The sequence below is a fragment of the Lissotriton vulgaris genome, chromosome 3_1 (genome assembly GCF_964263255.1).
Source record: "Lissotriton vulgaris chromosome 3_1, aLisVul1.2, whole genome shotgun sequence".
Lineage (NCBI taxonomy): Eukaryota > Metazoa > Chordata > Amphibia > Caudata > Salamandridae > Lissotriton > Lissotriton vulgaris.
In genome coordinates this window covers 35,875,222-35,899,952 of record NC_141689.1, presented here as the reverse complement: position 1 = coordinate 35,899,952, position 24,731 = coordinate 35,875,222, and the positions used below count along the sequence as shown (strand labels likewise).

Here is a 24,731-nt window from a genome sequence, read left to right as displayed (position 1 = left end):
GAAACACTATTTGACATCTAACACTGCACCTAAGGGACTAATAGTAACCAATGCCCCGCGAATATTCCTCAACGACGCCACATTCCGGAAAGAATGGGCAATGATTGCCTGGCACTGCACCCGTGATTGGCTGGTGCTCATTATAAAAACAGCTCTCCGTTTATCTGAAGCACTTATGGTTGAAATCCAGCAAACAGAATCACATTTCAAAGCCACAATTACTGGTTACAAAAAAAAGCTGGAGGAAATCAATAAAGAGATGACGGATTATAAGGAATCTCTTATGCAGTCCAAAATAACAAAATTCCAGAAAGATTTAAAAAAAATTGAATTCAAGACGGTTTACCCCTACTCTGAACCTGAGTACGTACCACCTCGGAGGGATTCCAACAAGTCAGATGACACTGACAGCGATTCCTCCAATAGCAGCAACTCAAGCAACCACTCGAACAAACAGAGAGGACGCAGAGGTGGTAGGGGAAGGGCGAATTTTCATAACCCACCACCCGGCTGGGCACAGTTTGGACCGCCAGGTAATGGTCCACCTCCCTTTATGTTCCCGCAGCATGCTCCATTTCCCCTAATGGGATGGAACCCCTACATGCAGCCCCACTACCCCCAACACCATCAACAACAGACGCCTTTTTTAGAGAGAGGCGGGAGGGGAAGGGGAAGGAGAAGAGGCAACAACCACAACAACCAGAACCAACGAGTAACCTGGCAAACAGAGGACCGAGTGGGCGACAATACCCGGAGCAAAACAGTGACACCGAGCACCAGTGGTCAAGGAGTCTAATTACCAACTTATCCGACAGATCTCTCAGTCAAGTGGAAGAGAGAGTCTTAGAAAGAGGATTGGGCTTTGTCCCCACCGCGAGACCGGATAAGTTTAAACTCCATTGCGAGTTAGCCGAGTTTTTCCGCAAACTCAAGTTGAAAGCCTTTTTCGAAGCCAGGACAGAAGCTGAAACTGAACCTCCAGCTTTTGATACCAATTTCAGGTTGAAGTCGACTTTCGTTCCACCGCCTCACAGCATCCCAGCAGAAATAATAGCTTTTGAACAGGCGGTCTTTAATGACATGGAATCACTACCATTACCGACCACATTCAAAAATTTCTCAGCAGTAGAATTCCAAGCATTAGAGCAATTGAAAAAAGACAAGAGCATAACAATCAAACCAGCTGACAAAGGGGGAGGGATAGTGATACAAAACACCCCTGATTACGACAAAGCTTGTCGCACCCTCTTGGACAATAGAGTTAACTATAAACGGTTAACCACAGACCCTACTTCAGAATTGAAAGAACGCATCACAAACCTCGTTAAAGAAGCAGAAGAGAATGGCCAGATTTCAAAACATGAAGCGGCATTCCTCACTGGGAGCGGGAGCGTCGTTCCGTATTTCTATACCCTACCAAAAACCCATAAAAACATCAATCCACCGCCTGGAAGACCAATTGTCTCCGGGATCGGTTCTGTCCTCGAACCGCTCTCGACATTTTGTGATTTCTACCTTAAACCATTGGTACAGAATACCCAAACGTACCTTAAAGACACCAAAAACTTCCTACAACTGCTAGGCCAAGTGACCTTTTCGGAAAATTCAATCATCCTTGTCACACTCGATATAGAGAGTCTCTATACGAGCATTCCGCAAGACGACACCCTCAGAGTCATGGAGAGAGCCCTAGAATCCATCGAATGGAACTATGTAACCCCTAAGGAGTTTCTAGTCCAGTGTGCCACAATGGCCCTTAAAGAAAATTACTTTGAATATCAAGGGGAGCTCTATTTACAAAGTACCGGAACATCTATGGGCAGTACTTTTGCTCCGAGCATAGCTGGATTGTATGTCTATGACTTTGAGGTCAAACATATTCTGCCCGCAGACAACCCTTTCTTTCCATCAATTGCCTTATGGAAAAGGTATATTGATGATATACTTTTAATTTGGAAAGGGGATGAAGACATCCTAAAAACATTCTTGACCTGGATAAACACCCGAGACCCATATCTCAAGTTTACCAACAACTACAGTAAAGAAAGAGTTGTTTTCCTTGATGTCAACATTTCTGTGAGTGGGACCACCTTGAAAACTACTACCACTACAAACCAACGGCTAAAAACAATCTTCTAGATTTTTCCAGCTTTCACCCAAGACCGTTGAGAGAAAATTTGCCATATGGGCAATATCTCCGAATACGGAGAAACTGTACGGACATCAAAGATTACAAATCTCAGGCCTCCGATTTGACAAAAAAACTACAAAAGCGTGGTTATCCAAAAAAGATCCTGGAAAAAGGGAACAAACGCGCCAGGAATCAACCACAAGAGGCCTTACTGGAAGAGAATATCAGAGCTCCAACTGAAATACCTTTAACATGCGTAACAACCTACAGCTCTATCTCGGATGCGATGAAGAAATCTGTCAATAAACACTGGAGAATCATAAACAGCAATAAAAGAAATTGGGAAAAACCACTTTTTTCTTTTAAAAAAGGCACCAGCCTTAAAGACTCTTTGGTTCACACACGCCCGAAGGTCGATACCTCTACCTCCGGTACTAGATCCATCACTGAAGCATGGGGTTTGCCACCAGTGACAGGGCACTTCCCATGTGCCAACTGCAGTGTATGTCACCTCACCACGCATACTAAGGAACTGTCACTCGAACCGGGGAGAACATGGACACAGAAGAATCACACTAATTGCAATTCGACTAACGTCGTTTATATGATAAAATGTCCGTGTTCCAAAAGGTACATCGGGATGACAACACGTAAAATCAGACAAAGAATCTGCGAGCATCGCAGTAATATAAGGTGTCATAAGTCTGCAACCAAAATGAGCGAACACTTTCTCCAGCAACACCACACGCCCAATGATCTCAGATGGACAATAATCGAGCAAGTAACCGCGGAGAGAAATACCACCAACATTCTCTTCGAAAAAGAGCAACGATGGGTCCATAGGTTAGGCACCCACATCAATGGGTTAAATGACCAGATCCCATGGTCATCTGTTCTGAAACGATAATATGTCTCGATTCTGTGTTCCATCACTCGTGACCTCATTCAAAGTTCTGACGCTCAAAACTCTGACTCTCTATGTCTCGATGAGTTTCCCCTTCCCCCCTGTTTCTGCGTGTTCAGAGTCCACCAACGGTTGGTCTTTGACAAACTCCCTGTCAGTGTAAGATACTTAAACTAATCACTCACTATGACAACACTAATGCTTGTGGGTTTGACGTTTTTACCACCCGGACTTCTGACACACACGCGTCCAATCTGTCACCATAACAACGCGAGGGCTTGTATTCCAAGACTCGTTCTCGTGCGTGCTTGCGATTGGGCACACCCCTATCCTCAGACACGCCTCCCTCCCCGGGAAGCAACGCCCAACTACGCGCGCTTTACCTGGGAGAGAGTATTTCTATGCCATTCACTATCCGAACACCCATCCACGGGGTCCGGTTCGAGGAGAGCGCAAGGTGCCTAGCGGGTGTTTGGCGTTGCGGGCGTAAGGATCTCTGCTCACATCACCAGGCCCTGCCTAACACTAAGCTAAGTACCCCAAGTACCGCTCAAATCGCTAAAGTAAGTCTATGTCCTTTCACTCTTTCAGGGTGTGCCACTGTCGCCACCACCCCCCTCCCGAGACCCATGAGGTGTGGATCTTTTAATACACAAGTGAGAAATTTGCCATTTTTATTCTTTTATTCATTTTAATTTGTAGACACTGGTTGAACCACTAGGGTCCAACATAGTCACCAGTCCAACTTTTTGGGCGCATTGATCACTTTAGCACGAATGGTACGTCTGTTTGTGTTGCGACCGTTCTTTGTGCTGATAAGCTGGATGCCCTGTGACAGCCTGGCCTCCACCGCTTCAGGCTTAAACATACCTATAAAAACTCACCTTGGGCACGCTTCTCATCCTTAGTCCAAGCACAGAGCTCCGTATACAGTTGTAGCAGAAAGACGCTCCAGTCCACCCAGTAACCTTTACGTTTTGTCTTTTCATGTGTGTTTGTCAATCTTTTTCAGACCACAGGTTCGCAAAAATTTTAGCTCGAACCCTCTTTTTCGACACATAAATCTGTCTTTTAACTTTCACGTCCTCTGGCTAGGGTAGGCCTTAGCGTGCCTATACCACCGAGGTACACAATTACATGGTCCTGACGAATGCCCAGTAACACACGTACACTTAAAGGGCAGAAACATGTTGACCCCCTTGTAAATCGTAAGGGGAAAACACCCAACACACTAGTTGGTACATTTCCCGATACATACTTTTTAACTAATACCCAGCTAACCACGGAATAAAGTTTTTGTGTGGTAAGCGCTGCTGGTATTTTTAATATAACTCACTTTTCACATTCTGTCACAAAAAAACCCCGCTCCGCAGTAACCTGGCGTCGCAGCACACCAGGGAGACATTCGGTTTCTCCTGGTGGGCCCAATGATGAAGCATGTCACCACCCAGGGTGGTGAGTGAGGGCTTAAAAAGAATCCCTGGGAAATTCCTATTCAGGTAGATTAAAACTTTCCTTGTCTCTGTGCTGGACACCTGTACCCTTCAGTGGGCACTCTTTTGTTGTTTATTACTACCTCGTGGGGGACCGAGAGTGTCCTTTCCCTCTCTCTCTCATTTTTGTTATTGTTTAAGTTACTTTTCAGATTACTTTTCTTACTCAGTGTGGCATACTTAGATACCACACTGGGACATTTCCTGGATAAAAGTAAGTAATGCAATTTGTTATCAAAACACACTTGTCTGATGTTACATAGAATTTCCAACTCCACACTTAAAACTTTTTTCACAGAAAAGCAGGCAAAGCAATACTATGGGAGGAAATGAAGTTATTGGTTTACAGGTAAGTACTTGGTTTGGTGTTTTTTGGGGGTTAGAACCAGGGTTCCCCCAGGGTTCAAGGATGCACTCTCAAAGCACCCTAAGAGGCATTAGGGCGGCCAGGTGCAGAGTGCTGAGGCCCAATGTTATCCAATGGGGGATAGGAACCTCTGGTTGGTGGCGGCTCAGGAGAAGGCCACAAGGACTTAAGCTCAGGGCAAAGGGGGGTTCAGGTTAGCACACATAGTGCACCCACAGCAGCACTGGGGCAGCCGGATGCAAGGTGCTGTTTTGGCGGTGGATGCCCTGTTGTTTTCAATAGGGATTCTCCGGTTGCAATTGTGAGAAGTTAGCCTGGCATATGATGTCCACTATTCTAGGGGGCACCATGCACCAGTCTAAACGACCCTTATTGATGGTGGTTGTAAAGTCAACCCAGTGGCGTCACTAGGGTTGGTGTCACCCAGTGCGCGTAACTCATGGTGTCACCCCCTCTGCTGGCCCACTCCAGGGCTCGGGATAGGCGTATTGAACTGCTCCCATTCGTTTTTTTAACTGTTTTTTTAAACTGCTTTTCCTAATACTATGAATGTGTATAACTGTTGACTGCACGTTTGACAATTAGTGTTTCTTTTGTTTTAAATGATTGCACTACTTGGAATATTGCAGTGATTTAAAGTAATTACACAATAAAAAGTTAAGTTTCATTCGTACATTCACTCCAGCACTCATGCCTATCTTTCAGGTGCCCACTTGAAAGGGCTGGGCTATGCCTCACCATGTTTCAGTGTGCACCATGCCATGGCAAAATTGAGTGATCCACCCACGGACCCTTGATCTGGGAAGAGCAGCCTGGCCTAGTCCAAACTATCCAACCAGGTGACAATATAAAGTGGGTGTCCAACAGCTCCAGGGTGAAAGTGCCCAGAAACGGCCCCAGGAAGTTCTGCTACTGACGAGATTCCGACTGGGTGGCCCTGAGCCCCCCAGTCATTAATCCAAACAGCATTCTCCAGACACCACCTTTTGGGGACTCCACGTCACATGAAAGAGGCGTGGCCGTTGCTACTGGGGTCATGCTGCAGGGAACACTAAAGGAGACTTCTTCAGCCTCAGTAGTGACTGAATGCATCCAAGATACACTGTCCTTTACCCCATAAGGAAGGATGATGGGCTGTGGGCGTAAATTATGTGCACTAACCCAGAGCTTCCAGCCAACAAACACCAACTACTCACCCCTAAAGGTAGCACCACCCAAAGAGCCTCCACTCTAAAGTAAGGAACCCCCTGACCTGCTACCCGCATCTGGGGACATCAGTGTTGCTGACAGGGGGGGCCTGGCCAGTGGCGTATCTGCCATTGGTGCAGCAAAAGCAGTGCCAGCAGTGCCAGTAGCCCTTGGGGGGTCCTTCGAGCCCTGATAATTTCTGAAACTTACTAACCTGACAGCAGTCAAGAGGGTCCTTTTTCCTGCTTGATCCAGGGCTACAGCTACGCTAGTGACCAATGGCTGTTTACCCGCTGGATGGAATGCCTCTACTGAGACGGTTACTCTCAGCATCACGGTGGGTGTAGGGCTGAGTGTTACGTCCCCACCATGTATGGAACGTCACCACACCATATATAGTATATCAAGAAATAGAGACCCTCAGGCACTGCAGTGCATCAAGGCGTAGAAGAAACCAGAACCTGACAAAGAATTGTAGACCAGGATTTGTGCCAAAATCCTGCCCCACTTTGAGGCAGGCGCAACGAGGAGAAATACTTTAGTTTCTTTTCGTTTTTCCCACTTGGCATGTGTGCTGCATTGTGCAGCACTCATACAAAGGTGGAACCCCCTTAAAGAATGGGGGGCCTTATTTATGAAGACCTTGCGCCACCGGTGCGTCACTTTTTCCCATGTTAAAAGTGACGCACCGGTGGCGCAAGTCCTTCATAAATAAGGCCCGGGATTTTTAGTGAAGAGACCTTAGTTTGGCTCTCCGATCCTGTAGGTCACTACTCTTCGCACCGCAGCGGGCACCGAGGTATGAAGGCAGCCACACAACCAGCAGTGACACAGTGGGCAGGAAGGCGTGCGAGCCGAGGAACCACCTACCCAACAGTGAAACAGTAATTGATTCCTCCCTGCAATACAATGTACATTGAAAGCAGTTCAGACATGTAAAAATAAGGGATTCCTTATTGCACCGCAGTGTGCACTAAAGTTTAGAAGAGGCAAAGCCCCAGAAGTGGCATGATCACGCACTGCCACATACACTGAGCTATGATACCATGAGCAGCAGCCAACCAGAGGCACAGCCATCAAGCACAGCACATACCTAGGCATGGAGGTATCCAACCACCCAGCAGTGATGAAGTGTGACTCCTCCATCCCCCAGAGCAACCACAACACCCGTTTGTGACACAGTAAAGGCCTTCTCTGGCCACCACAGTGTGGGAGCAACCAAACATCCGGCTGTGCCCATGTATGTGACTCCTGCATCACCCACAATGCGAAGACCTGGAGCCAATATTCACCCAGCCGGAATGCAGTTAGGAACTGTTTCAATACCCTCCAAGGAGTGGAAACAGCACAACTCCCAGGAAGGAGAGCGTAACCGACTCCTCCATGCACCACAGTATGTACCAAAAAACAGATGCCGCCGTAAGGCCCAGCAGTGGCACTGCAAGGAACTTCTCAGTGCATCATTGTGTGCACAAAGGGCAGGAAGCAGGGAAAAGACCCATCGGTCCCTCTGAACCCCTTTGCCTGCACCATAGCACACACCATGTCTGTTCTACTGGTTTCTGGCTTTGAGGAAGGTGCTAGGCCGTTTTCCGAGTCATGCCAACTGCATCGTCTGGGCAAACATCCATTCCTTCTCTGGCAGGCCCCTGTATATTAGCACCTCACATGCCAGCGCGTTGAGCCCCGATCAATGAAATGCCCTTTGGCAGTTTACAGCCTCTTTGATAGAGAAGACTGAGGGAGGCGAATGCAGTTCCCGCCCGCCTCAGAAGTGTCGGCGAGAGTGCTTATCCGGGCATGAGATCGTCTTATAAAGAGATAAAGCCGAGAAGTCTGCAGAGGCGAGGCTGCAGAGCTGTTTTACACAGCGTAGCCGGATTGGTGTCACCCCATGTGGTGGTGACACCTGGTGCAGTCCGCACCCCCCTAGTGACGCCGTTGAGTCAACCTTATAGACAAGCTATCCTAGTGGTAGCATGGACCAGCAGTCAATAGGCTAAGACTTCAGAGAGCATGTGAAGCAAGCTGTTTTACCAATTATAATCCCTTGAATACCAAATGAAAGGACACCACACAAGGTATATATCAAATATATATGTATTTATTTCTAACACAACCCCTCTGCAGTATGGTATGGCTATATCATAGAACAGCTATAAGGAGAGGGTTCCGAAAGTTGCAGAGGGGCTCTGCTCATGCAGGGGCACCCTCTCACATAAAACCAAGCACTCTGCCTCCAGGATTGTCGAGGCCTACCGTAGGAGTGAATTATAGGTGCATATGTGTCTATATATATCGGTAGATATAGGTATACTAAGTAAGGGGTGATTGCACCACCTTACCCAAGCTGAGTGATCAGCCTGTGGTGTCAGTTTGGATGGGATGTATGATGTTACAACGCATACTTTTACAAAGCATACCTTTACAATGCATTTTTTACAACGCAACATCCATTACAACGTATTCCATTACAACGCATACTACCGTGACAACGCATACCATTACATTGCATTTATGATAAGTATTGGATAGTGTAGGGGTAAAAATTACTATTGTAACTCCAGGGGGGGTGCAACAGTAGGGTAAGTATTGGATAGTGTAGGGGTAAAAATTACTATTCTAACTCCAGGGGGTGCAACAGTAGGGTAAGTGTTGGATAGTGTAAGGGTACTATGCGTTGTAATGGTATGCGTTGTAATGGTATGCGTTGTAATGACTGCGTTGTAATGACATGCGTTGTAGTGGTATGCATTGTAGTGACATGCGTTGTAATGGTTGCGTTGTAATGGCATGCGATGTAATGGATGTTGCGTTGTAAAAGTTTTGTTGTAATGGTAGTGTGTTGTAAAAGTTGCGTTGTAAAGTTGTTTCCTATTTGGATGGCCAGCCAGGGGTGGCATAATACATGCTGCAGCCCCTGGTAGGCCTTGGATGCACCTATGCCCTGGGTACCTATGGTACACTATACAGGGGCTCACAAAGGTGACCCAATACCCAATTAGGTATGTACCTAAAGTACATGGAGTCCATTTTATAGGGAGAGCAGATAGCCTGGAGCCCTGAATAGCAGGATCCCAGGCCAACTAAGTCGAAAACCAGCAAAAACACTAGGAAAAACGTTGGGGTAACCATATAGTCAGATATCCACCTTCCTACACAAACCCCCCCAAACGAAAGGAGATAAGGCTATCCTTGACCAGGTACGCCTATATTGCCTAAGTGGCCATATAAGGAAGTACCTGCACTGGCATGGTTACCCCTTGTCTCATGGTCCACTATGCAATCCCTCACCCTAAGGGTATCAGAGGGTCTCCACCATAGGAAATCTCTACATGTGTCTCCATGGCATGCGCAACTCTACAGAAGGGAAGGGGCTCCATCCATGGGGAGGGGCGGGTGTGCACCTGGGGGGCTGGGGCTCATGCAACTCTACAGGAGGGAAGGCGCTCCATCCACGGGGAGGGGTGGGGAACCCTGGGGGGCTGGGCCTCATGCAACTCTACAGGAGGGAAGGCGCTCCATCCATGGGGAGGGGCGGGTGTGCACCTGGGGGGCTGGGGCTCATGCAACTCTACAAGAGGGAAGGCGCTCCATCCATGGGGAGGGGCGGGGTGCACCTGGGGGCCTGGGGCTCATGCAACTCTACAGGAGGGAAGGCGCTCCATCCATGGGGAGGGGCGGGGTGCACCTGGGGGGCTGGGGCTCATGCAACTCTACAGGAGGGAAGGCGCTCCATCCATGGGGAGGGGCGGGGTGCACCTGGGGGGCTGGGGCTCATGCAACTCTACAGGAGGGAAGGCGCTCCATCCATGGGGAGGGGCGGGTGTGCACCTGGGGGGCTGGGGCTCATGCAACTCTACAGGAGGGAAGGCGCTCCATCCATGGGGAGGGGCGGGTGTGCACCTGGGGGGCTGGGGCTCATGCAACTCTACAGGAGGGAAGGCGCTCCATCCATGGGGAGGGGCGGGTGTGCACCTGGGGGCCTGGGGCTCATGCAACTCTACAGGAGGGAAGGCGCTCCATCCATGGGGAGGGGCGGGGTGCACCTGAGGGGCTGGGGCTCATGCAACTCTACAGGAGGGAATGCGCTCCATCCATGGGGAGGGGCGGGGTGCACCTGGGGGCTGGGGCTCATGCAACTCTACAGGAGGGAAGGCGCTCCATCCATGGGGAGGGGCGGGTGCACCTGGGGGGCTGGGGCTCATGCAACTCTACAGGAGGGAAGGGGCTCCATCCATGGGGAGGGGTGGGGAACCCTGGGGGGCTGGGCCTCATGCAACTCTACAGGAGGGAAGGCGCTCCATCCATGGGGAGGGGCGGGTGCACCTGGGGGGCTGGGGCTCATGCAACTCTACAGGAGGGAAGGCGCTCCATCCATGGGGAGGGGCGGGGAACCCTGGGGGGCTGGGCCTCATGCAACTCTACAGGAGGGAAGGGGCTCCATCCATGGGGAGGGGCGGGGTGCACCTGGGAGGCTGGGGCTCATGCAACTCTACAGGAGGGAAGGGGCTCCATCCATGGGGAGGGGCGGGTGTGCACCTGGGGGGCTGGGGCTCATGCAACTCTACAGGAGGGAAGGGGCTCCATCCATGGAGGGGGGGAGGGGTGCCTGGGTTCTTTGGGGCTCGCGGGTGCTTTGCATCGGTTCGCTTTCAATGGTGAGGCTTGTGAAATATCGTCACCTGCTGCATTAATCACCACTTCAAACCCGGCACTTGAAAGCCCTCTTGTCTTGTACCCACTTCACACCGGTCTGTTGTTGATTGTGCTGTTTGCCGAACACGTGCTGTGAAGCCGCGCGGGAGGCGCCCAGCGACACACACCACACTATTTACAAACATTAAATAAGAGTCGTTCCGTGTTGCAGCGGTGGGAGGCCTCTGACGGGCAGGGAATGTTTGACTTGATACTGCGTTCTTTCATCATTTATTGTTTGCATTCTTATAGAGCCCGGTGTGCCCACCCCCTGGGCCAGGGTGGGCACTATTTTCGCCCGCGGTCACTCTCTCTGCTCGGCTCTGGCGCGACACTGTGTGACCCTGGGTAATCCCATCACCCCCATACCCTCAGTGCCAGCATACCTCATATTCTGGGCCCTCGGAGGTGGTCCGTGGTAACTTGTCCTCAACATGAAGAGCGGATATTTGCAGTTTCCCTCCAGCCCGCTCCTTACCTTGTGGTGTGCGCCGTCTGCTCCCTGCCTGGCTCGGTCTGTGGCCCCTCTGTGAATAAAGGCCCCAGGGGCCCGTCAGGCTGCCTGTCAGGGTGGGTTCTGTGTGTCTGCAGGAGTCCCTGGTAGAGCCCTCCCGGCACAGGCCAAGCCCCCACCTGCCCTGCCCTGGCTCCTCTGGGGTCACAGTCGGTACTGTAGGCTCGGGGGTGGGGGGTAGGGGGTGGGGGGGCACGGGAGCCCAGGCCAGGCCCCGACCTGCCCTGCCCGGCTGCGCCTCGAATCAGAAACCCGATGCCAAGTTTGCCAACGTTAAATGCGGCACACATGCCTAGGGTCAGCACCCCCCCCCCCCTCCCTCCTCAACACAGGTCAGTTTACACTGATGCCCTGCAATAAATAAACCACCGCGTCAGCATGTGGCGCCCTGCCAGCCCTGGCACCCCCAGGCCAAGTGCACTAACGCAGAGTGGGCACCCACGGGAGCCTGGCTGCCAGCGCAGCACCCAGACAGACCCGGCGCCCTGCATGGCATGCTGGGAGCTCGGTGGACTAATGCATCCACTGCAGGGATCTGTGGCACCTCCTGGTCACAGGTCCAAACCCTGGAGGGCCCACTCAGCCTTTCATCCTTACCAGGTAGATACAACTGAGTAGGAAGGAACATGTGGTATTCCATCACCAAGATACTCTTCACTGACGTGTGCCGCACGATGCGCCACATCTGCCGTGGGTGAAACGTAAGCAGAGAGAGAGAAAAACGCCTCTCCTCCTTCGCACCAGCCTCAAGGAGGTGTTATTTCTCCACACAAAGCCCGGTCTGAATATTTTAGAAGATAAGACTTTGCTTCAAATACCCTGGGTGCTTTTTGTGGCCGAGCACTGCTTTGTAAATATGGTACCTTTTCACGCAGGTATCTGCGTTAAAGTGGCATACAACGGGTGTTGCTGTGGGCGTTCTGCTTGGCTGTCCCTTGGGACAGTATCAGGTGTGAAGAGAGTGTTCAAATATTTGTCCCTGCGATGGTGTTTCTTCCCAAGCCTTACTACATTTCAAATTTTCGTATACATAATGCTGAGCATACATCGCTATATCTCATGCCTATTTGAAACCCCATCATTTCAGGTGGTATAGACCAGTCCTTCTTTTCCCGCAGATACAACCAGGTTTGCTATTGGCTCTTTTTTAAACATTATAGTTCGTTGTCACAATAGCATGCCTTTTTTTATTTTTTATTTTGTGTATGTATTTAAATTGATTGTAATTTTGAGACTACGTTTATTATTCTAATAACGTTTTTTGATTGTTTAGAATACATTAATATTCCTTTTCCTTTCATATACGTTTTCCAATTCAACCATGAACAATATTTCATCTTTATACCACAGTTTTGAAGGTTTGCTGCTTGCTTCAGCCGAGGATTCAGCATCATTTTGTGCTTTTGGGTGTACAAGTCTCACATGCTGCGACACTCCGCTTTTTTGTGGATCTCAAATCAGAAAAGGTCCAGAGGAATTGTATCTCTCTTTCATTTTCCTACATTTACATTTGGAGTAGTTTAACTTCTAGGTCACATTTTGAGTGATATGTTTTTACGAAGCATCTCTTGTGCTTGTTGGAGACGTCTGTTAAATTCTTTGATGATTCACATTAATTCTCTGCAGAGATTGCAATTCTTTTTTTCGTTGCGATATTCCCAATATGTGACTTTCTTGGTGACGCCCCTTTCCTTGTCCTTGGGTTTGTCAGTGACCTCATGAACTTCTGTCGGTTTCTCAGTCCTGTTACGTCTGCTCTGCTTTTCAGTGATGAAGGTGCACATCTGACGCTTTCAGAGCGCGATCATTTGCTCATTTCCGCTGAGTGCGGAGAGTGAACCTGGCAACAAAGTATGATGACGCAATTCAATGCTATTCATGGGGATTTTAGAACTGGGTGGAAAGTTCACAAAAACAATAAGGAGGTAAATCATTTGTGACAGCAGCCGCTTCATCATCTTATAGGGTGTTTGTAATGCAGGATATAAGAAGCTGGCTTGGTATATGGTGGGCACTTATGTAAGTGGGCCCCTTGCACCAATCCAGACAACCCTTATGGTGATCTAGGACGACTCAGACAACCTTAGTAAGCTCTCTAAGTGGTAGCGGTGGAGAGCAGCCTTCAGGCTTAGTTCAGAAGGAGTGTAAAGCAGCTTGTTTTACCAGAACATAATTTAATAGGTGTTGATTAAGTGAAAAAGTACCACAGAGTGTATTTATAAAAATATGTATTTAATATAAGACACTCACTAGCACATACAGACATCTCCTGGCTGGAGATACACACAATGCACACAATACTTCACGATAGAAATAGGTAAGTAGCACAAACACACAGTGGTCACCAGCGGGAGACCAAACCATATACTTAAATAGTGGCATGCGAACCACAACTCGAGTCAAGACTATACCCAGAAGACGTAGAAGTGCCAGGGACCCAACAAACCACCCATGGTAGGTAAACAGGAGCCCCACGGAGGCCGTGTGCAGAGTAGGAACATGACTGCGGGATCAATGCAAGTGAATGGGTAAGTCGCTGTGGCAATTTGAAAGAAGATGGACCCTTCCCAGTGGACTCTGAATAAACCCCTTGGAAGACAGAAGGTTCAAGAGCCACCCCACCCGTGGATACCTTAGGAACCAGTATACCTGCTCCATGGAAGCCAGGTGCATAGGTGTTAAATGGCGTAGGAAAGCGCCGTAGACCGCAATGGAGAGCTTCAGGAAGATGCCACTGCTGTGGAAGTTGAAAGCGTCTGGTGGAACGCAAAGGTGGATTCAAGATATGAAGAACCTGCAAGCAGAGGGGACAGAGTCTATGCCACTTGGGAGGCACGGATGACGAATGCCCACCGATGTCGGGTGATGTAAAGTCGGTTGTGACCTTGGAACTGCAGTTGGGTGGACCAGGCGACGCTGTGGAAGACCAGGAGCCACACACGAGCTGTCCCACGTTGGATGTCGAGAGTTGAGGGGTCGTGTCCGGCGGAGCACGAACAAGCCTTGGTAAGTGCCACAAGCAGAGAGTCAGGTCAGGCCCGTACAGTCAGGGGAGCCTCGAAAGGGCCCAAGGGCCGGAGGCACTGGAGGCACAGAGGACCTCGAGCAGCTCACCAAAGATGTAGGCCCACGATGCAAGGGATGTGGTGAGGACAAAAAACTTCGTCACTGGAGATGCTTGAGACTGGAGCTACTTAGAGCCCAAAGATCTTGATGGAAGGAAGCCAACAAGCCTTTGCAATGACAAGTTGACGCAGGTGAGAGAGCAGGGCAGGGCTTGAGGGATGTGAAGAACAACACCTGTGTTGCTGAGCCTTTTGGAGTCCCTGGGAGCCCAGGATCAGCAGACCGGTCAGCCTAGTTGCGGTGCCTGCAGATCCAGGGAAGTGAATCCTTCACTTTCAGGGAGGTTCCTTCAGGTGTCTTGGATGCCCACAGGTCTTTGAAGGTTTCCTGTATGGAGCAAAGTCACAGACGTTGCTGTAGACGAGCAGGGCAAATAGATCAGGAGCAGCAGGAGTCTGCCCGCTTGCAGCCTTGATGCTCAGAGCGAAGTTCAGCGAAGTCAAGAGTGCCCAGACGGTCAAAGTTGAAGTGGTGTCTGAATTGAATCATATTTCACGATGAATCTAGGGACCCACCCTGAGGTAAGCCCTTAAATACCCTAAGGAAAGGGTTGGGGCGATTCAGGCGTCCCTCCCTAAGGAGTTGCTGGACCAGGGGGAGTATACTCCCGAATATGTACCTTCACATTGCATGCGAATACATCTCATGCCATTACATCACGGTTGTTGTAACAACCGCGTTGTAATGGTACCAAGTTGTGAAGACAGCATTGTAAACGCTGTTTCCCGATACTCCTCTGTCCTTTGTTCAGTTTCGTGCCAGAGTGGGAGCCAACGGCTATGCATGGAGGGCACCGAATGTGCCCTGTACGCAGACTATGTGGTACTGGCAAGCACTCCCACCCTACCCCAGTACACTTACCCCTGTCTGGGAGGTACCTCCCTGTGACAGGATGCCTATTGTTCTGCCTTCCCCTGCTCGAGCTTGGCTCAGCAGCAGGAGGGCAATATCATGTCTCTGGTCGGCAGCAGCCATGTTGTGATGTTCGGGTCTAGAAGACTGGTATTGGGAGCACTGAGGACCTAACAGAGGGCCTTTACATGCTTGGAATCATATCTCCCACTCCGTTTATGGTGTGGGGGTATGTAACGGTGTAGGGGTATGATTCCAACATGTTTGATACCAAACACGATAGGGTTCATAGCAGCAAGTTTCAAGATAGTCATCGTGTAAGGGCGCAGTGCCCCGCTATATGTTTTATGGCTGTCTCATTTACAACCCGGGTGTTGGAAAACGAGGCAGCATCTGTGAGGCCTGCAAAAATAACATGACACATTTGTCCTTCACTGGGAACCAAACACCAAATTGTAGCGCCTGACTTTCAGAGGCTAGCATTGCAGAGCAGTCTGAGGCTTTCTCAAGGGAGGTGGTGTGGGCTAGTAATAGCCATTTGCAGGTGCGCAAAAATAACACTCAATAATTGCTTGTCCAGTCTGTACTTTGCTTTATAAAAGTAAGAGTACATTTATTAAACACACACACTACTCAATACCATGCACCAATTTACAAATATACATAAGCTGTTGGAATTACTTTGTGACATTGCATAACACCTCCAACCTTCTCGCAGAGGGTAGGGTCTAGTACCACCACTCCCATGTATGCACATCATCTTGCCCCCAGTGCAGTTAGTTGAACATAACCTGCTGCGAGGACCCTGCGCACTGGCACCATCCTAGTGGCGACTCACCCCACTATCTCAACAAGCATTTAAAATAGGTAACCCTGCCTTGGTGACACACAACCCTGACCGAGCATTTCCTACTGACCATGAAGTATTCACCTCTACATCTTAAGTGCTAGCAGTCTGGGTTCTTTACCTAAGCGCAGCAGCAAGAATACATGTTTAAGTATCATTTTAGACTGACAGTACTCATCACATTTGTGGCACAGGATCACACATATAGAGCGAGACACCCTAGCACATAACCCCACTTAACTTATGCCATCACCTTACACATGCACTTCACATTACACATTGACCTTCAGTCCCTCAAAAAGAAATAACATTAGTAAAACTACGGGTGCAATTACACCTCTTCACCTCCAGGGGATGCCCTTCTCCAGACATCCCCAACTCAGCCTTTCACTCCTTGATGCACTTCTCAACCCTCTTCCAGGTGTAGAACAAAAGATCCAGCCAAAAAGGAGTTTCAATGCTGGTTGAGCCTTTGAGGGGTTATTCTTTTCAAGTCCCCTTGGAACTTAGGGAGGGACTTCTCTTTGTGCTGGGCAACGCTGTGTTGCTCCTTTAGCTCCCCCTGCACCTCTTGTTACACTTGAGGGTGACCACCTCCTCTGGGGGCCACCAAGCACCCCAAAATATCCTTTCCCCATGCCTTGCAAGGCATTATGGGGCGCTTCAGGCTCCTTTCTTGAATATGGGATGAGCGGCTCTCCCACTGTGCCGGGGAGAGCCGTGCTTGTCGTGCTCGCGGCTTTGCCGCCTACCCCGTTCTCGATCGTTGACCCGGTCTCACCCGGACCCCCAGGGTACGTCGCACAGCTCAGGGAGCCCACGCCCAGCTGCTCCTTATGCGGTGAGTTTCTCCCATGGCTCTAGGAGCCCACCCCCGGCCGCTCCTCTTAGTTAGATGCCTGGTCCCACCCGGGCCCCCGTGTTGCCCAAATCGTCAGAGGACATCCCGGGGAACCCACCCCCTGCGGTCCTCGCTTGCTCCCTGCCCGGGCAGCACCCTTGTGTGCTGCAACGGCAGCCAGCACCACCATTCTTTCTGCCCGCTCCAGCGAGCATACGCGAAGTCTTGCGTAGTATTTAAACATGTAGTGTCTCTATAAATTGTGAATTGAGCAAGGGATACTATTCTTGCTCAAGATGTGTAAGGAAAATGTGATGGTTTTTTATTGTCGATGTATGTATATTTATGTATTTGTGTGTACAATATTGTAAATGTCCCTTTTTGTATATATACTTTTGTAGCCCTGAAGAAGTCCCTGGACGGTACGAAACGCGTTGGCAGTTCCAAAAGTTTTTAAAGAAAGAAATGAATAAAGAATTAAACCATATACAACATCGACTCCTGCAATTGAATAATTTGTGGTTTTGATCACTGTGTCATCAATCTATTTCGATAGAAAAGTGTGCTGGGCTAATTTGTCTTTTTGCGCAGGTCTCCTGGGCCCTGGGGGAGTGCGCTGCACTCCCCCTCCTGCCCCCGGACATCGGGGCCCGGGGATGTGGTTCCGGGCCCCCGGCCAGCGAGCCACTCCTCTTCCACGGGGATGGGGTCCTGCGCCCCCGCCAGCGAACCAATCCTCTTCTTCGGGCCCGGAGATGGGGTCCCGGGCCCCTGGGGCATACTCCTCTCGGGGGGGGTTGTGCGATGGCGAGCTCCTGGCACCCCTTGGGCAGTCTTCACGGAGAGCGCGATGACGCTCCTAGCCTTATCTTCACTGCGACAGGGCCCGGATTTGGGATCCCGGGCCCTGGGGGAATACTTCGCGGGGAGCGCGATAGCGTTCCCCGGCTTGTTTTCTCCTGCGAGGGGGGCATGACGGTGCTCCCCTCCCACCAGTCTCGTCGGGGCCAGGGTGGGCTCCTGGCACTCCTTTTGGGGCACTTTCACTGGGAGCTCGACGGCACTCCCCGACTTTACTTTCTTCTGGGGGCAGCCCCTGGGACCTGACTCTCCCCGGGCCATCTCTGAGACCGGCGGGCGAGCCCCACATGCTTTGTCATCGGTCTTCTTAGGGGTCAAAGGTCACCTACCTTCCGGGGGCCATATCTCAGCCCCTGGGGGTCCGATCTTCTTCATTTGTGCATCTTCTTGCTCCTGGTGGTGCCCCAGCCACTGGGAGCACTCTCCATTGCCCTCCTTGTCTCCAAGAGGGTGCATTCTTCAGTGAGCAGTCTTCACTGGCTCCCTGCGCCAGCCTTTCACCTAGCTCTCCTCCTGGGGCGGTTCAGGGCCCTGGGGGCAGTCAGAGGGTTCCTCCCTCCAACTGGCCATTGCCAGGCTCCAGCACCTCCTGCCTCAGCCGACCACACCCCAGATAGAGCTTCTCTTCCTGTGCAAGCACTTTTTAAAAGTTGAATAGGGGCTGGCAGGAAGTCTCTGTTTGGACTATCAAACAGCGACACATCACTTACCTGCCCCTGCTCCCTCCTTCCTGTCCAGCCTCTGGATTTGTTCAAATGGCTTTGTCCAGGGTCTCTTGCCACATGGTCTCTGAAAAATCCCCTTGCCCCCTCGCTGCTTCCTTCCTTGGTGCAGCCTGGTGCCTGGCATCCAGTGATAGCTGCTGATGGATGAGCTTGTAGCATGAAAATGGGAGTGAGGTGGCAGCCAACTTTCAGTTAGGTATGAGAGCCATTAGTCACTGGATGGACAGTAATTGTCTAAAATTAAACACCGATAAGACCGAGGTAATGGTGTTTGGAGACCTAAAACCATCTTGGTCCCCGATCTGGTGGCCACCAGAAATGGGTAACCCACCCACCCCAGTTTCAAAGGTTAGAAACCTGGGAGTGTTGTTTGACAACAAACTAAGTTTTACCAGTCATGCTAATGCGGTAGTCTCCTCTTCCTTTTTCACGTTACGAAAAGTGAAAAAGTTGTTACCTTTCCTTCCCCTGTCTGCGGGAAAAACCCTTATGTCCTCCTTGGTGTTATCCAAGGTGGATTATTGTAGTGGGCTTCTGTTGAATGCCCAGGAGCAGGTTTTTAAAAAACTACAAATGGTACAGAACGCTGCTGCACGAATTCTGACCAAAACTCCCAAGTTCGCATCCATCTCTCCTATTGTCCACCAACTTCACTGGCTCCCAGTAAAAAAGAGAACCAAATTTAAGGCTTTATGTATCATCTATAGAGCATTGAACAGCCTAGGACCTGACTTTTTTAGGGAATCACTGTTGGTGTATGTCCCTAATAGAACTTTAAGATCTGCCTCATCCGCATCTCTATGCATTCAACGGGTGAGAACGGTTACATGGGGAGACAGACGCTTCTTGGTAGCCGCCTCGAAGCTCTGGAATACCTTGCCCCACCATATAAAAAGCAGTTCCTCACTGATGGTTTTCAGAAAGCAAGTGAAGACATGGCTATTCATCCAATAATGCACAGGAGGTGCCTCTCTGTCTGCCCAGCGCCGAGACACCATTTGTGGTATTTGTTGCGCTTTATAAGTTTAAAAAATAAATAAATAAATAAATAGCCCCACCCATCTTCTCTTCGAGGAGAGGAGGCCTTAGTTTGTAGAAGAAAGGTTTTCAATCCATCCAGCTGAGTTCAACCCTCAGTCTGGGTCTGGTTATGACTGACTCAGAGAAATGTGACATTTCTGGATGACCCAAAAGCAGTACAAATATGACTTTGGACTCTGCAGAATACTCCTTTTCACATGCGTTACAGTGGACTTTAGTGCGTGTCTGGGATCTGTAGGCCTTTTGAAAGGTAATCTAGCCCATGGGCTCCACATCACCATAGGGGAATAATGAAGTGAAACACAGTAAAACACACTGACTTTCGCTGGCATGTTCCTTCCCAGTGTATAAAGCCTATTCCATGTAACCACCCAATACTGCATAAGTCCTGCCACACCAGTCTATCTGCACCTGCTCCTTGGCTGCGCACACTAGAAATCTCACCTGCGCAGCCCCCACATGTGTGCACACGCATGTACACATGTGTCTGCATGTAACCAGCCCGGTGTCCCTTACTCCAGCTGCAGTGCAGGGGCCTGGTCAAGCCAGGAAGACACCAGTAAAATCCCCATGCAGTCTCTTGCATCCTGAGTTCACTGTGGGTGAGTCCCAATTTATGAGGCTCACCCACAGTAAAAGCTCAAGAATTAGGTGCTCAAAAAGCGAAAAATCCGGGTGACCCATTGTGTCAGAACCTCCTTCTAACACCGGGAGAATGGAGTCCGTAGGCTGTAGGGGTTTCCTGCCCATGCAGGGGCACCCTCACACTTAGAACTGAGCACCTTGCCGTCAGGATTGAAAAGGCCTGCTGTAGGGGTGAAATGGGTTTTACGTGCAGTGACCCTAGATATAGGGAACCTATATGTGTCGTAAGTGGTGTTAGCACCAGCTTACCCCAGCTGCAATAGCAGACCTGTAGTTACAGTTTGAATGGTGTTCTATAGGTGTCAAAGTACATGCTTCAGCCTATGGGGGACCTCTACGGTACCTATGCCCTGGGTACCTTAGTACCATATACTAGGGACTTATAAGGGGTACCCCAGTATCCAATCTGGGATGTACTTAAGTACTTACCTTTACAATTTGGGGGAGAAAACAGAGAGACTGAGGTCCTGATTAGCCGGATCCTAGTCAGACTAGTCAGAAAACAGCATCACATCAGCAAAAGACGAGGGTAACCATAGAAGCAGATCCTACCTTCCGACACAGGTCTTACCCCATTTGGAATCTTTAGATTCACCATTTCTCGCTATGAATGTCATGATCATGATAGATCCTTGTTTGGCCGATCTCTATAAACTTCTCCTCAAAGAGATAGAGTTATAGAGATAGCTGCCAGCGGGACCACTGGGAGATAAAGATCACAAAGACTCACCAGAGGTTGAGAGAGTCATAGTTCATCCTGCCGTTTACCCACACTTCATTGAATTTCTTCACTTAAATATGCAGAGCACTGGACAGAAACCACATCGCGTCAACACCAGTTTTGTGCCTTCACACCAGTTCTAAGTTTGCTGCTAGGCACCAGGCATCAGTTCAAAGTCAACTGCTGACGCTGGGTGGGGCAGAACTTTGGCCCCTCTCCCCAGCAAGTGGCATACGGAGAGGTAACCATGTAGCTGGGGTGATCCACAGGAAGGATATGGCTTTTGTCCGGAGTTCCCACAGCCCCATAGGGCAATGCCTTGTCCATGAGTGGGACACATCCAGCCACGCTTCGTGCTCCAGCCTGGTACTACCCTGTCCTTGAAGCCAATTCTTATCGCAAAGGTATGGATGTAATGTAATCCAATATTTGTACCGCGCAACTGTCGCTCCAAGGAGCATCTAGGAGCAACTACTGACCAGGAAGATCTAGGCACTGGTCAGGCTGCTTATGGTAGTACTTCCGGACTTATCACACTAGTACTCTGGTGCAGATGTCAGGCATATTTCAATGCCTTACGGAATTCCAAATCCCGCTCTATGGCACGGAGGTGAGGGGGGATTTTATTCCAGGCCTTTGACCCTCGGACTGGCAAAGATTTGCCACCCCTAGAACTAAGTCTAAAGGTAGGGAGAGACAGCAGGTTGGCATTGGAGGACCGCAAAGTACGCTCAGAATGGTACCCTGAGAACCTCCCCTGTAGGTATTTTGACCCATGAAAATGGAAGGCTCTAAAGGTAATAACCAGGATCTTAAAAAGGTCCCACTTGATTATTGATAACCAGTGCAAGGTATTTAATGCCGCGGATGCCGAAGATTTCCTTGGCCATTTCAACACCAACCTCGCTGCTGCGTGTTGTACCATCTGGAGTTTGTGCATGACCACCTTGTTGGTCCCTGCATATAGGATGTTGCAATAGTCCAATCTTGATGTCACAAGGGCGACCGTTACCATTTTCCTAGCTGCCAAGGGAAGTAGGTCAAAGAATTTTCTTAATCCCTTGATGACATTTAAACAGGTCCCTGTTACTGTCAGTGCCTGTTGTTTGAAAGATAGAGCGGAGTCAAACTTAATACCTAAGTTACGTGCTGCATTGGTGGTATGAGGTGGTACCTCTACATTCTCCGGCCACCATAGTTTAGGGACAAAGTCATTATGTGGACCCATTGGCATGATTTCCGTCTTTCCCGTGTTGCATTTCAAATGGTTCTTCCCCATCCAATCGAATGTGGCTGTCAGGCAACTTTTAAGATTTTTTTCCCAGTCCTGTGTATCTTTGTCCAGGACTAGGATCAGTTGAGTATCGTCAGCGTATGCAATAAGCATGGGCGAATTTTGCGAATCTCGCGTTCGCGAATTTTGCGGATTTGCGAATTCGCAATCCACAAAATCCGCGAATTCTCGCGAATTTGCGGATTTTTTTTTTTTGTGTTCGCAAGTGTTTCTGCCAGTTCGCGAGGATTTGGTACTAGTTCGCAATTGCGAACTTACTTGTCGGCTCGCAACGGTCGCGACTATGTTGTTTCTACGTCTGGTTCATCATCACAGCCTCCCAGCACCCTCTGTTTCACCACTGGCACCCTCTCTTTGACCCATGCCACCCTCTGTTACATCAATGCCACCCTCTGGTTCATCATCACTGTAGAAGATGGGGGGGGGGGAAAGCAAGCCCACCTGCCGTGCTTGAACTGACATGAATTAATTTGGGGTTAGTTTATTAACAACACCTGCCCTGCCCCAACTGACAATAATGAATTAGGGGCTAATTAATGTGTCACTGAAAGAATTTGAAGTTCCAGCCTGGCACCTGCTTGTCTGCTCCTTTAGCTGTAAATCAGGACCTTTGTGGCATACAGTTAAGGTCAGAGCAGGGTCACACAATAGTTGCAAGCAGGCAACCGAATTCTGGAGGGCCCCCTCAGGAAGCACTACAGGGAATCGTTACAAATCATGAGGTTGACCTTTTGCACCTGCTCATTGCTTTTGCTTTTGCAAAAATCGTTTTTCGGTTTTTTCGCACTATTCGCGGGGCGCGGCGTCGTGCGAAACCGACCGCGGAAGCCGCCAATTCGTGCGAATGAGCTTTTTATTTTTTTGCGGCTTGTTGTTTCGCGAGTTTTTTTGCAGTATTCGCGAGCCGCTTGCAGCGCAACACGCGAATTTACCCCAAGGTCGAGTACGGGCGCGGCCATTTTGTTTGCGTGACGTATTTCCGTTTCCGCCCGCTATGTATAATCTCGCGCAGTAAGCGCATTGCGAGTAGAGGTTCGCACGAGATCGCGAGGGAAATCTAGAGGTTCGCACGAGATCGCGAGGGAAATCTCGCGCGAACTTACTTTTGCGCTCGTGAACGGGCGCCGGCCATCTTGTTTTTCATTCATTTCCTGTGTCTGGGCATGGTGTTTAATCCTCTTGGTATCTTTGCCATCCTTTGCTTGTTTTCAGGTTTTTTTTTTACTATTTTGCTTCTTATCTATCCCTCTCTTTTCCTAGCTGTATATTTTTGTCTTTTCTGCTATTTTTCTTTACTTTTAAACTACTTTTTTAAACTCTTTTCTTTTCTTCTTCCCTATCCTATTCTTTCTTAATTTTCTACTTCTTCCTACCTTACCTGCCCAGACCATGGTCAAGCCAGGCGCCGTGAAGCTGCGCAGGCACTTGAGGGCCGCAGCGGCGGCGGGGAGTAGTCCTGGACCCAGTGCCAGGACAGCATGCGGGAGATTGAGGGGGGAGCAGGTGACGCGACGGGAGATATTCAGCCCGGAGGAAGTGGGCGCGCTGGTCTACTTCGTCCAGCGCCGTCTGCCCAGGACCATCGCGGGAGGCGGCAGGATCGCGGCCGGCGGCTAAAACATGCGGGAGCGCCGGAAGCGGTGGGAGAAGGTGTGCTGGGCCATATCCCACCTCTACGGGGTCCAGCGCACCTACAGCCAGGTCACCCATCGCTGGACGGACCTCCTGGACCGGGAGCGCGACCTGCTGGACCAGCTCGGCTTGGAGATCCCCGGGCTTGGTGAGTAGTAGTAGCCATTTCATCACTCACTACTATGATGTTTTCTCCTGCTCTGTGTTGTTGTATTGCAAATATTTGTTTTTTACATGGAGCAAGCCAATAATGCCGCTGATGACGATTACATTGTAGTTAAATTATATTTCAAAATCTTCTGTGCATTTCAGGTGCACTGCTCTCCTTCTCAGTGGCGTTGCTACTATGCTTATTTGTTTTCTATTTTGTGGTCTCATTGGCCTGAGTAACTATTATGTATGAGTGTACTTTACAGAACTGCGTAATGCTAGACACTAGGGGGCAGATTACATTTACAAGCCCCTTGCGCCACATTTACGTTGCCTTGCGTGACGCAACAGCGGCGTAAACGTGCCGCATCCCTGCGAGTCATTTACAGCATGACGCATCTAGGGAGATGCGTCACGTTATAAAGCCATGGGCCTGCACCACAATGGGTGCGTTCCTAGTACGCAGGGTGGGCGGTCCGGCGGCTGTGCGCCTCGCAAAATTGCCTGCGTGAAATCTACAAGATTTAACGCAGGCACTTCTGCGACGCTGCTACGTCAATTCAATTCCTTATGCCTGCTTGAAGCAGGCGAAAGGACTGACACAGCATGTTAAGTATTGGGTGGCCCTGAGCATTACTGGAGTTGCATTGCGTTGGCGACGTGACTCCAGCGATGCGCCGCTCTTACGTGACGAGATGCGT

At 49.8% G+C, this 24,731-nt stretch overlaps 1 protein-coding gene across 1 annotated transcript in view; it reads right to left on the bottom strand.

Annotated features, from left to right (window-relative positions):
• Positions 1 to 11,352, bottom strand: part of LOC147725878 (putative E3 ubiquitin-protein ligase HERC1) — a 1,064,842-nt gene extending 1,053,490 nt beyond the window's left edge. The window contains exon 1 of the mRNA XM_086963380.1: positions 11,260 to 11,352. The gene's annotated coding sequence lies outside the window, so the exon portion shown is untranslated. The remainder of the gene's footprint in view (positions 1 to 11,259) is intronic.
• Between the last annotated feature and the right edge of the window lie 13,379 nt (positions 11,353 to 24,731).